This window comes from Muntiacus reevesi, chromosome 9, assembly GCF_963930625.1.
Source record: "Muntiacus reevesi chromosome 9, mMunRee1.1, whole genome shotgun sequence".
NCBI lineage: Eukaryota > Metazoa > Chordata > Mammalia > Artiodactyla > Cervidae > Muntiacus > Muntiacus reevesi.
Genome location: NC_089257.1, coordinates 43643644 through 43656158, shown reverse-complemented (window position 1 = coordinate 43656158; position 12515 = coordinate 43643644). Strand labels below are relative to the sequence as shown.

The following is a 12515-nucleotide window of genomic DNA, read 5'->3' as shown; positions in this document are numbered from 1 at the left end:
AGGAAATGCAACCAACTCCACTTTTCTTGCCTGAAAAATTCCATGGACAGAGGAGCCTGACAGGCTACAGTCCATTGGATCAGAAGGAGTCAGAAATGATGGTGCATGCGTGCAAACATACCACATCTTTATCCATTCATCTGTTGGTGGGTGCTTGTGTTGCTTCCATGTCTTGGCTATTGTAAATAGTGCTGCCATGAACAGTGGGGGGGCATGTGCTGATACATTTTTAGTATATATTTTCTACATATGATTTTGAAAATAATGCTTGAAAAATATCATATTAAAACATATGTCATTTTCAATTGACTTTATAGAATAAGCAAATTTAAAACAGGATTATTCATCAGTATTATAATTAAATAAAAGTGCATCTGTTTTTACATGATATATTTAACATTTTTCTATTCTTGGACTTATATGTTCCTTTAACTTATAAGAAATAATGCAATATATACATATGTTGAAAATTAATTTTGTACTATTTTTTCATTTTGCTATCTTATAGAAGTTAAAATTACTTACAATCAAACTACCATTTATGTGATTTAAAAATGCACAGCACTGTATTGATAGCTCTGTGCAAACTTCAGCACTGTGTAACTCCAGAACAGTTGCAATTCCTCAAAAAGAAATCCATAACTATTCCTCAGTCACTCCAAATTAAACAGTGCCCCCAACCCCTGGAAACAATTAATTTACTTTCTGATTCAATAGATATACCTATTCTGGACACTGATATATTGAAGTTATACAACTTGTAGCATTTTCCGCACGCTTTTTTTTTTTTTTCCACTTAGCAGAATTCTTTCGTCAATGCAACAACATGTACCCATACTTTGTCCTTGTAAGGAATGACAACGATGTCTTATGGTTATGCTCATAAATTTAGCAAAAGTGATGGATGTTTGGATTCTTCCTATTGTTTTGGCAGATAATGTTGCTATGAACATTAGTGTACATATTTTTGCTTTAACTTTTCTTTTGAATATTTTAAGTATGCATCTAAGAATTGAATTTCTGAATAAGTTTGGAATTGTGCTCAACTTTTTGATTAGTTGTCAAGTTATTTTCCTCATTTATGGTGTGACTTGATATTCCCACCATCAATATACAAGGGCTCCAACATATCCACAAAGGTGCCATAACATGTTAATATCATTTAAAAAAAATATATAGCTATTGAAGAATATATAGGGCATTTTATTGTGATTTTGATCTGTGTTCATCTAATGACTAAGGATGTTGGGGATCTCTTTATGTGCTTGTTGGCCTTTGCATGTCTTCTTTAGAGAAATGTACATTCAAGAACTTGGTCTTTATAAAAAAAAAAGGTAATAATACACATCATAAAATCAATACACAAAAGGCAGGAGTGAGTGTTAACCTGTCAGCAACTATATGACAAGTACATGCATAAATATTTCCATTAAAGAGAAGAAAATAGCAGATGTCTGTGCTAACAAATGCGATTAAATGCTGTCCAATGTTTAACCATGACAACTAGGTAAGGAGATGAAGTGTTTATTCAGTTTATCTTTCTCTTGGATTTCTTGAGGCAGTCATCATTGTGTTATTCTTTTTTTTTTTTTCTTTTTTTTTTTTCATTGTGTTATTCTTGATGAACATTTCCTTTGAAAAACATGGTTAAATTATCAGTTTTACTTTTTTTTTTTTTTCAAGTTTCATTCAGTTCAGTTCCGTTGCTCAGCCGTGTCTGACTCTTTGCGGCCCCTTGAATCGTAGCACGCCAGGCCTCCCTGTCCATCACCAACTCCAGGAGTTTACCCAAACTCATGTCCATTAAGTCGGTGATGCCATCCAGCCATCTCATCCTCTGTCGTCCCCTTCCCCTCCTGCCCCCAATCCCTCCCAGAAGTTTCACTAATTGTAACCAATTACTTATTCTAACTGGAAACGTCAGTGTTTCTTAGTTCTGTCATCTGCAATCCTTGGAAGATCTAATATATATGTGTGTGTGTGGCGGAAAATTACAAAGGTGAGCATCCTTTCCAAATTAGTTGCCTTTGAAATCCAGCTTAAGGACCTTATATAAACCCTGTCTGAGCTCCTTGTTTTTGAGTACATAGACCATGGGGTTGAGGGCAGGAGGAAAAACATTTTTGAGTACATTGAGTAAAACTGGGATGAGGGGAAATATCATTGCTGCACTATGGGTAATGGAAATGGTAATGATGGTTGTGTAGAAGAAACTGATTAGAAAGAGGTGGCAAATGCAGGTACATAAGGCCTTGTATACAGCTTCTGCTGAATTCAGCTTTAACACAGAATTAAGAATTAAAGCATACATAGGATATAAAAATCAAACTCAAGTCATTGCCCATGAATGTCCAGGCAAGAAATAGCTGGTAGATACTGTTGATTGTCCTGTCATCACAGGATAGACGAGTGGTGCCAAGATTAGAGCACAGACAGTGCTCAAGTTGGTTCTTCGAGCAATAATGTCTCTGAGCAGCCAACACAGGTGCTGGAATGGTAAGAAGGATGTCTCTGAGTGTCCTGAACACAGTGGCTTTGACCACAAAAGAGTCAGCAATTACGGATGAATAGTGTAGTGGTCAACAAATGGCTATGTGTCTATCTACAGCCATGAGGACAAAGATGCCTGATTCTATGCCTACAAAACAATGAATGACATACATCTGCACAAAGCACTCAGGGAGATGGATGGTGTTAGCACTGAACCACAAGATGACCAAAATCTTGGGAGTGGTGTTGGTAGCCAGGCCCATGTCAACCACAGCCAGGATGCCCAGGAAATGGTACATAGGCTGGTGCAGTGTTGCCTCCCTATTGATGATGATCAGGATAAGGATGTTGGCGCTAAGAGCTAAGAGGTAGAGCAGAGCCAGGGGCAGGGAGAGCCAGTGCTGCCAGCTGTGAATGCCTGGGAATCCCAACAGAATGAACTCAGAGACCTGGATTTTTGAGTTGTTGAAATCTCTGAGATCCTGGAACATCTTCACTAAGAGGAAAAATATTCAACATTACGATCTTAATAATTTCTCTGACAACGTTTGAATAGGAGTTACCCAGATCTGTGATATTGTAGGAAGTGATGGCAGGGAGTTACTGTAATATTAAAATCCTGGTAAAGAATCTGCTTACAGTGCAGGAGACCTGGCTTCGACCAATGTGTCAAGAAGATCCCCTGGAGAAGGAAACGGCCACCCACTCCAATATTCTTAACTGGAGAATTCCATGGATAGAGGAACCTGGCAGGCTACAGTCCCTGGAGTTGCAGAGTCAGACACGACTGAGCAACTAACACTATTCACACTAATTCTCATCCCAGCACTAACATTTATTGTATATTTCCAGTGAAACAGGAACTGTGACAGTTCATTATATGTTAATTCAGCTAATCAAAACCCTAACATCAAACCTTAGGCAGTTCACATTACTTTCAACTTCTATGGTTGAGGAATAGAACTTTGGAGAAAATCAGGGCCTTGGTTGTTATCTTCAACCTGGAAGTCATGGAAACTGGACAAGATAAAAGTCCTCTGATATCGTAGCTTGGACTCTTGAATTTGGTTTTGCTAAAGTGTTGAATTATGCTCTTTAGTTGCTAAGTCTAGTCCAACTCTTTTGAGACCCCACGTACTGTAGCATGCCATACTCAGCCCATGGGATTTCCCTGGGATGTAGTGGATTGCCATTTCCTTCTCCAAGGGAATCTTTCTGACCTGGGGATTGAACCCATGTTTCCTGCTTTGCAGGAAGATTCTTTACCACTGAGCCACCAGGGAAGTGTTTGATTATCAGAGACACAATGAATGCAATGAGTGTAGAGATTTTTATGCATGAAGATATTTAAGTAGCAGATTAGAATATATGATATTGAAAATAACTTTTCAAGTACTTGAGATTTTGTGAAATAATCATGTGAATTATTTAATTTTAATTGAAATGTATGAATTAATTTAGTATACCTATGTTCTAGTTAGGAAGCTGATGTTAAAAATTGCTCATTGCTCATGACTTGTCCAAAATTGATAAACAGTAAGAGATATGGGATTTAGGGATCTCACTTAAACACAATTGATTCTGTTCTTTAATAACTTTCCCCTACTTGACAAGTTTTGATTCTTGGAGCATTCTAGATAGTCATAAAATAAAGAATGAAGCAACAGACCTTCAAAAATTTGTATGAGATAAATATTTTGAAAATTACATGACTAAAAAAAAAAAAAAGAAAATTACATGACTAAATCAAGTTAGTGTGTATCTGCATTAATTTATTAATTTAATCATTTAATCTAAAAACTGAAACAAATTTTTGTGATCTATTTTTCCTAAATATTTGCTCTTTATTAATTTTTCCTTTCAATATTTAAATCTTAAGAATTCATTTCAAGATATCAAATATTTGAAAAATATTATGGTTTGAAATTATGGTATTTATAGTACAATGTGGAAATACCCCTGCTGCATATATTCATCTTAATCCAAGTGATAACATTCCGTCGTATCGATAACAAAAAATGGTAGATTAAATAAGTTATATATTTATACAAGTTGTCCTTTTCTAGTTCATACATATTATTTTAATAGCTTCTAAATGTCAATAGTTTATTTGTAGAGTCTACATTGTCTTTATCTTTAATACTGGAACTATTTCTCAAATGCCATACTGTTTTGACTATTAACTGGCTATTAACTCACACTTCAGAAAGCTGATTTGAAACTCCAGGTGATGAGTGAGTCTCATTAATTGGTAGAATTTACTTTGTGTGCTTCTGTAGGGTCCTCTGCTTCACTGTTGACTTGCCTAGCGACCAGTGTTTATAGGTATTATTTTTTCTCAGGAACTTTCCCTTTTTTCAGAGAAATACCTACCCATCTGCATCCTGGAGAAATATGTAACTGGCTTTCAGTGTTCCTGATATTGAGTAGTAGAAGGACACTGTCTGTCTTACACCTAAATATGAGTATTGGATTCACCTTCTCATTTTTTAAAAATTTATTTATTTTTTATTGAAGGATAATTGCTTTACAGAATTTTGAGCTTTTCATCAAACTTCAACATGAATCAGCCATAGTGATACATATATCCCCTTCCTTTTGAAACTGCCTCCCATCTCTCTCCCCTTCCCACCCTTCTAGGTTGATACAGAGCCCCTGTTTGAGTTTCCTGAGCCATACAACAAGTTCTCATTGGCTATCTATTTTACATATGGCAATGCAAGTTTCCATGTTACTCTTTCCACACGTCTCACCCTCTCCTCCCCTCTCCACATATTCGTAAGTCTATTCTCTGTGTCTGTTTCTCCACTGTTGCCCTGTAAATATTCTTCAGTACCATTCTTCTAGATTCCATATATGTGTGTTAGAATACAGTATTTATCTTTCTCTTTCTGATTCACTTCACTCTGTATAATAGGTTCTAGGTTCATCCATCTCATTAGAACAGACTCAAATGTGTTCCTTTTTATGATTGAGTAATATTCCATTGTGTATACATACCACAATTTCTTTATCCATTCATCTGTTGATGGACATCTAGGTTGCTTCCATGTTCTAGCTATTGTAAATAGTGCTACAATGAACGATGGGATACATGTGTCTCTTTCAGTTCTGGTTTCCTCAGGGTATATGCCTAAGAGTGGGGTTGCTGGGTCACATGGTGCTTTTATTCCTAGGTTTTTAGGACTCTTTTTTTTTTTTTTGATGTCTCATCCTCAGGCTTCACCACACCTGATATATTTGCATTCATAGCACATATTAATGTTTTCTCCCCGAGAATAAATTTTCAGTCATCATAAGAGGATTGTTAGCATTGTTTAAAATAGTGAAGGAATCAAGATATAAAGTTGTCATATATTAATTTTTCTACCTACTTTCCTGTTTTATCTTCAGGTATTCACAATGAAAGATGACAGTTTAGATCCTGCAAAAAGTAACTTGTTTGAAAGTAGCAAAATAACATAGAATGAACTACTTAATAAAAGTGCCCTTCAAAGACTTTCCTTGCACCATGACAAATTCTTAGAGTCATAAAGAAGTAGGGGGTAATAAAACTAAGCAAAATTTTGGAGGCAATTTCGAGAATTTTCAAAGAGAAAAGAGAAACGGCCTTAAATGAGTCATGGTGGGGATTTTGTTAGATCAGCTTTTTCTTCCTTTTTCCCCTCTTCCATCCTTCCTTTTTTTCTTATTCTTTATTCTGGTGCTGTTTGCTATTTCCTACTGATATTATTATGTTTACTGATAGTATGACATATCATATAATATTATATGATATTATAGACAAACCCTAACAAACATTTGGCCAACTCAATATGATGTAGTTGCAAAAGAGATAGGCTTTCTAGGTAAGAAATATATCTATCTGTGGATCAATATCTCTTTCTATTTAAAATCATGGTATTAAAAAGTATCAATATCTTGATTTCACCAGAATTTAACCAAAATCTTAATATTTGGAAACAATGTTCAGTCACTCAGTCATGTCCAACTCTTTGTGACCATATGGACTGCAGCACGCCAGGCTTCCCTGTCCATCACCAACTCCTGGGGTTCACTCAAACTCATGTCCATTGAGTGGGTGATGCCATCCAACCATATTACCCTCTGTCATGCCATTTTGCTCCCACCTTCAATCTTTCCCAGCATCAGCGTGTTTTCAAATGAGTCAGTTCTTCGCATCAGGTGGCCAAAGTATTGGGGTTTCAGCTTCAGCATCAGTCCTTCCAATGAATATTCAGGACTGATTTCCTTTAGGATGGATTGGTTGGGTCTCCTTGCTGTCCAAGGGACTCTCAAGAGTCTTGTCCAACACCACAGTTCAAAACCATCAATTCTTTTTTCTTTATAGTCCAACTCTCACATCAATACATGATTACTGGAGAAACCATAGCTTTAGCTACATGGGCCTTTGTTGGCAAAGTAATGTCTCTGCTTTTTAATATGCTCTCTCATTTGTGCATAGTTTTTCTCTCAAGGAGCAAGTGTCTTTTACTTGCAATGCTGCAGTCACCATCTGCACTGATTTTGGAGCCCAAGAAATAAAGTCTGCCACTGTTTCCATTGTTTCCTCATCTATTTGCCATGAAGTGATAGGACCAGATGCCATGATATTAGTTTTCTGAATGTTGAGCTTTTAGCCAACTTTTTCACTCTCCTCTTTCGCTTTCATTAAGAGGATGTTTAGTTCTTCTTCACTCTCTGCCATAAGGGTGGTGCCATCTGCATATCTGAGGTTATTGATATTTCTCATATTTCTCCCAGAAATCTTGATTCCACCCTGTGCTTCATCTAGTCTAATATTTCACATGATGTACTCTGCATATAAGTTAAATAAGCAGGTGACAATATACAGTCTTGACATACTCCTTTCCTAATTTTGAACCAGTCTGTTGTTCCATGTCCAGTTCTAACTGTTGCTTCTTGACTTGCATACAGATTTCTCAGGAGGCAGATCAGGTGGTCTGGTATTCCCAACTCTAAGAATTTCCCACAGTTTTTGTGATTCACACAAAGACTTTGGCATAGTCAATAAAGCAGAAATAGATGTTTTTCTGGAACTCTCACTTTTTCAATGATACAGTGGATGTTGGCAATTTGATCACAATGTATTTATGCTTATATTTGCATTGTCTAGCAGGCTGGCATGCATGTATTTGATATAAAAATATTTTTAAGTAGATGAACAAGTTAATAAATAAATCAAATTTTGTAAGACTTTAAGAATCATTGCACTGTATTTTGAATATTGTTTTTGAAGTATAAGAAGAACTGCCAAGAAAACACATTAGAATGTGAGAAAATAATAGCAAGTGAAAATATAGACAAAGGATTAATTTCTAAAATATACAAGCAGTTCAAGCAACTCAATACCATGGTCAAGAGTTAGTCTCTTGCTATTTCCACTTTCTTCACCCCACGGGGAAGGGATTCTTTCTTGATATTTAGTACAACAGATTTAAAGATGACTATTTGCTTAGAAAAATAGCTAGATATTCAAAGTAAACATGGAAAGTTATGCTGTATTGCAATCTGAAAATTGGAGAAATAACTATTTTTCCATGAAAACCAACTTCTGTAACATTTCTGCCTTCAACTGGGTATATATAATGGAACACAAAGTTGTTTAAATATAAGAATGAGTTAGTATACATCCAAAAACTCTCCACATTTTTGCTGCCTATGGAATAAAAAAGTATCCTGCCTCGACTCCCTCTTTTGTATTTCCTTTATACCTTAATTTCTGGATAGCAAAACAGTGAGCTTGATGCAATCTGCTCCAGGTGTTTAGGATATTGGTCAAAAGAAAAATCATGAATCTACAATATATATACATTCAAAGTCCTCAACTACTAAATCCCTTGATATTTGTACAATTGAACTGAGTATTTTTTAAAAATGTGAAATATATTCCAAGGAAATATTGCAAAACACTCAAGATATATGTACTGGTATGGGAATTAAGCTAATCCCTCTTGGTAAAGGAAGAGTGGAAGCTTCCATTCTCATGGCTTAAAGATACTTTGTGAAGAAAAAATTTATCTCCATGAAACTAATCTGCGTGCTTGCATGTGAGCAATATATATGGGGGAGTGAGAATGAACACAAGCCTATTTTAATAAATATTAGACATATTAATGTTTATTAAAGTGTTCTGTTTATTTCCTTGTAAGGATGTTCAGATGGTTTTAATCATACACACATTCCTATGTTCTTTTATTCATTTATTTTTTCAAGTGAGGATGATGATGAACATTATAGCATTATAAGACTTCATCAATGGATCGGGTTTATATTAGGAATATTTCGATGGGCAAGTGTTAAGGTAATAATGTTGTGCGTGTATTGCCATATGTAAAATAGATGACCAGTGCAAGTTTGATGCATGAAGCAGGGCGCTCAAAGCCAGTGCACTGGGACAACCTAGAGGGATGGGGCGGGGAGGGAGGTGGGAGGGGGTTCAGGATGCAGGGACACATTTGTACCGTGGCTGATTCATGTCAACGTAAGGCAAAAATCACCACAATATTGTAAATTAATTATCCTCCAATTAAAATAAATAAATTACTTTTTTAAAAAAGGCAATAATGTTGGTAATGATAATATAAAAAATAAAAGAACAATTGACTTTAGTTTTATATCTATTAATTAAATATTGAAATTAACACCTGTGTTTTTATTAATTAGAAAACATAATTTTGGAACTAGATATATCAAACCCTTTAAATTCTACAATGTAGAGGTAACTGCTAATATTTGCCTTTAAAAACATTTGCTATACATATTTTTAACAGAATGCTTACATAATACCATACTGTAACATAAATTCTACCATTTTAAATTGATGTTATGTTATAAGTAGTTCAAATGATTTCAACCGTTTTCCACACATATACAAATATATTTGCATATATACTTATGCAAATGTATACACTGGGCTGGACAAAAAGTTGTTCTTTTGATTTTTTAATTAAAAATAAAGTACACATTTTTTTTTTTTCATTTTCACTAAGAACTTTATTGAACATCATATTCACCATTTTGTTCCATCGTATTAGTGTTAGTCACTCAATCATGTCCAACTCTTTGCAACCCCAAGGACTATAGCTCACCAGGCTCCTCTGTCCATGAAATTCTCCAGGCAAGAATACTGTAGTGGTTTGCCATTTCCTTCTCCAGAGGATCTTTCCAACCAAGAGATCAAACTCAGGTTTCCCACATTGCTAGCAGATTCTTTACCATCTGAGCCACAAGGGACGCCCCATTTGTTCCACTATCTTCTACCATTTTTCAGGAAACTTCATAATTTCATCTTCACAAAACCTTTTACCTTTTGAGCAAAGAACTTCTCTAGGTGCCTTTTACAGTTGTTCAGGGAATTGAAATTTTCTCCATTAAGAGAAGTTTGTAAAGACCAAAATAAATAGACATCTAAGCAATGTCTAGTGAATATGGTGGATGAATCAGAACTTCCCAGCCAAACTGTAAGTTTTTACCTGGTCATCAGAGAAACATGCTGTCTTGTGTTATCCTGATGGAGGTGAAGTAAAAGTCACTCAGTCATGTCCGACTCTTTGCAACCCCATGGACTATACAATCCATGGAATTCTCCAGGCCAGAATATTGGAGTGGGTAGCCTTTCCCTTCTTCAAGGAATCTTCCCAACCCAGGGATCAAACTCAGGTTTCCCGCATTGCAGATGGAGTCTTTACCAGCTGAGCCATAAGGGAAGCCCATCCTTATGGATGGGCATTTTCTGTTGACTAATTCCGGATGTTTTTCACTGAGTACTACTTTCATTTGTTCCTATTGGGAGCAGTACTTGTGGAGTTAATTATTTGGTTTTCCAGAATGCACTTATAATAGAGACTCCCTTCCAATCCTACCATATACATCATCTTCTTTGGATAAAGATTGGCCTTTGGTGTAGTTAGTGGTGGTTTGTTTCACTTGCCACAGGATCTCTTTCATTCCACATTAGTGTGCAGTATCCTCTTTTCATCACCCATCACAGTTTGTTTCAAAAACAGAACATTTTTGTTACATTTAAGAAGAACATTGCATGGGAATCTCATCAGAATGAACTCAGAGACCTTGAACTTGGAGCGGTTGGAGTCTCTAAGATCCTGAAACATCTTTCACTAAAAGGAAAAAATTTCAAGATTATTATTGTTAATAATTCCCCTGACAGTGTTTGAAAATTAGCTACCTACATTCATCATATTGTAGGTGGTAGTGGTGAGTAGTCACTGTATTAATATTTTCTTATTCTCACTCCCATATTAGCACATATTATATATTTCTAGTGAAACAGGAACTCTTGTAGCATATTATCTGGTAATTTACTTGACCTAAAGTAAAATTTCTTACTGCACACCATTTCACATTTCCCCCATATTCTCCTGCTGCTGCTGCTGCTAAGTCACTTCAGTCGTGTCTGACTCTGCTACCCACCAGGCTCCCCCATCCCTGGGACTCTCCAGGCAAGAACACTGGAGTGGGTTGCCATTTCCTTCTCCAATGCATGAAAGTGAAAAATGAAAGTGAAGTCACTTGGTCATGTCCGACTCTTAGCGACCCCATGGATTGCAGCCCACCAGGCTCCTTCGTCCATGGGATTTTCCAAGCTAGAGTACTGGAGTGGGGTGCCATTGCCTTCTCCCATATTCTCCTAACCAGGAAGTAAAACATTAGAGAAAATCAGGAGCTTGGTCACTATCTTCAGTTGGAAATGATGGAAAGTGGACAAGATGAAAGCCCTGATATCACAATTTGGACTCTTCAATTTTGTTTTGATAAAGTGTTGGATTCTTACAGACAATGTATGGAATGAATGTAGATTTTTTATCTATCAAGATAATTAGGGGACAGATTATATGATACTGATCAAAAATGACTGTTTTCAAGGACTTGAGATTCTGTTAAATAAATGTGAGTTTTTTAAAAAATTTTAATTGAAATGTATGAGATAATTTTGTATACATATGTTTAGTGAGGAATCTTTTGTCAAAAATTACTAATGACCGGTCCAAAGCCAAGTAATAAAGAGAGAGCAATGTTATTTAGGAAGCTCAGCATTAGTTGAAACCAACTGCTTCTGGTTTTCAGTACTATTTTTTTACTTGACATAGTTTTTATTTTTGAAGCACTCCAGAATGTATTATGAAAAATAGAGCAGGTGTTAAAAAGTTAGTGTGAGGTATGTATTTTGAAAGTCAAAATCCTAAAATAAAGTTAATGTGTATCTACCAAAAGCTTTTAATTTAATCATTTTTTTACTTTAATTTAAGAGCTGGAGTGAAGTCGCTCAGTTGTATCCTACTCTTTGGACTGTAACCTACCAGGCTCCTCCCTCCATGGGATTTTCCAGGCAAGAGTACTGAGTGGGTTGCCACTTCCTTCTCCAGAGGATATTCCCGACCCAGGGATCGAACCTGGGTCTCCTGCATTGTAGACAGGCAGATGCTTTACCATCTGAGCCACCAGGGAAGTTTAGGAAAATGTAAGATTAAGAAGCGAAACATTTTCACAATCTGTTTCTTCTAAATGCTTGCTGTTTATTTTTTGCTTCCTTAAATATTTTAAACATAAGTTTGCATTATCAAGTCATAAAATATTTGAAACATGTTTGTACAGAACACTTTTAGTATGTAGAGAAAACAGGGTGGATATAGACCTGGTGAATCTTAACCCAATGATGACATTCTGTCACACTTATAACACAATGAAGATTAATAGATTACACAAATATATGTATTCTGCTTCATATATATCATTTTAATAACCTCTAAATTTCCATAGTTTATTTTTATAGCTTGCACTGCTTTTATTTCTAATATTGAAACTATTATTCAAATGTCATGCATTCGGTAACTATTAGTTGATGCTGAATAAAGAATCTTAGAAAGCCAATTTGAAACTCCAGGTGATGAGTGAGTCTCATTTGTTACATGGTGGAATTTACTTTGTATGCTCTTGTAGGGTTCTCCTTGCTTCATTGTTGACATTCCTAGCTTACCTGTATT

The 12515-nt window shown here is 35.8% G+C and overlaps 1 pseudogene; it reads right to left on the bottom strand.

Moving 5' to 3' along the window:
* Positions 1-2017: 2017 nt before the first annotated feature.
* LOC136175878 (putative olfactory receptor 56B2) lies at positions 2018-2981 on the bottom strand (annotated as a pseudogene).
* Positions 2982-12515: the final 9534 nt, after the last annotated feature.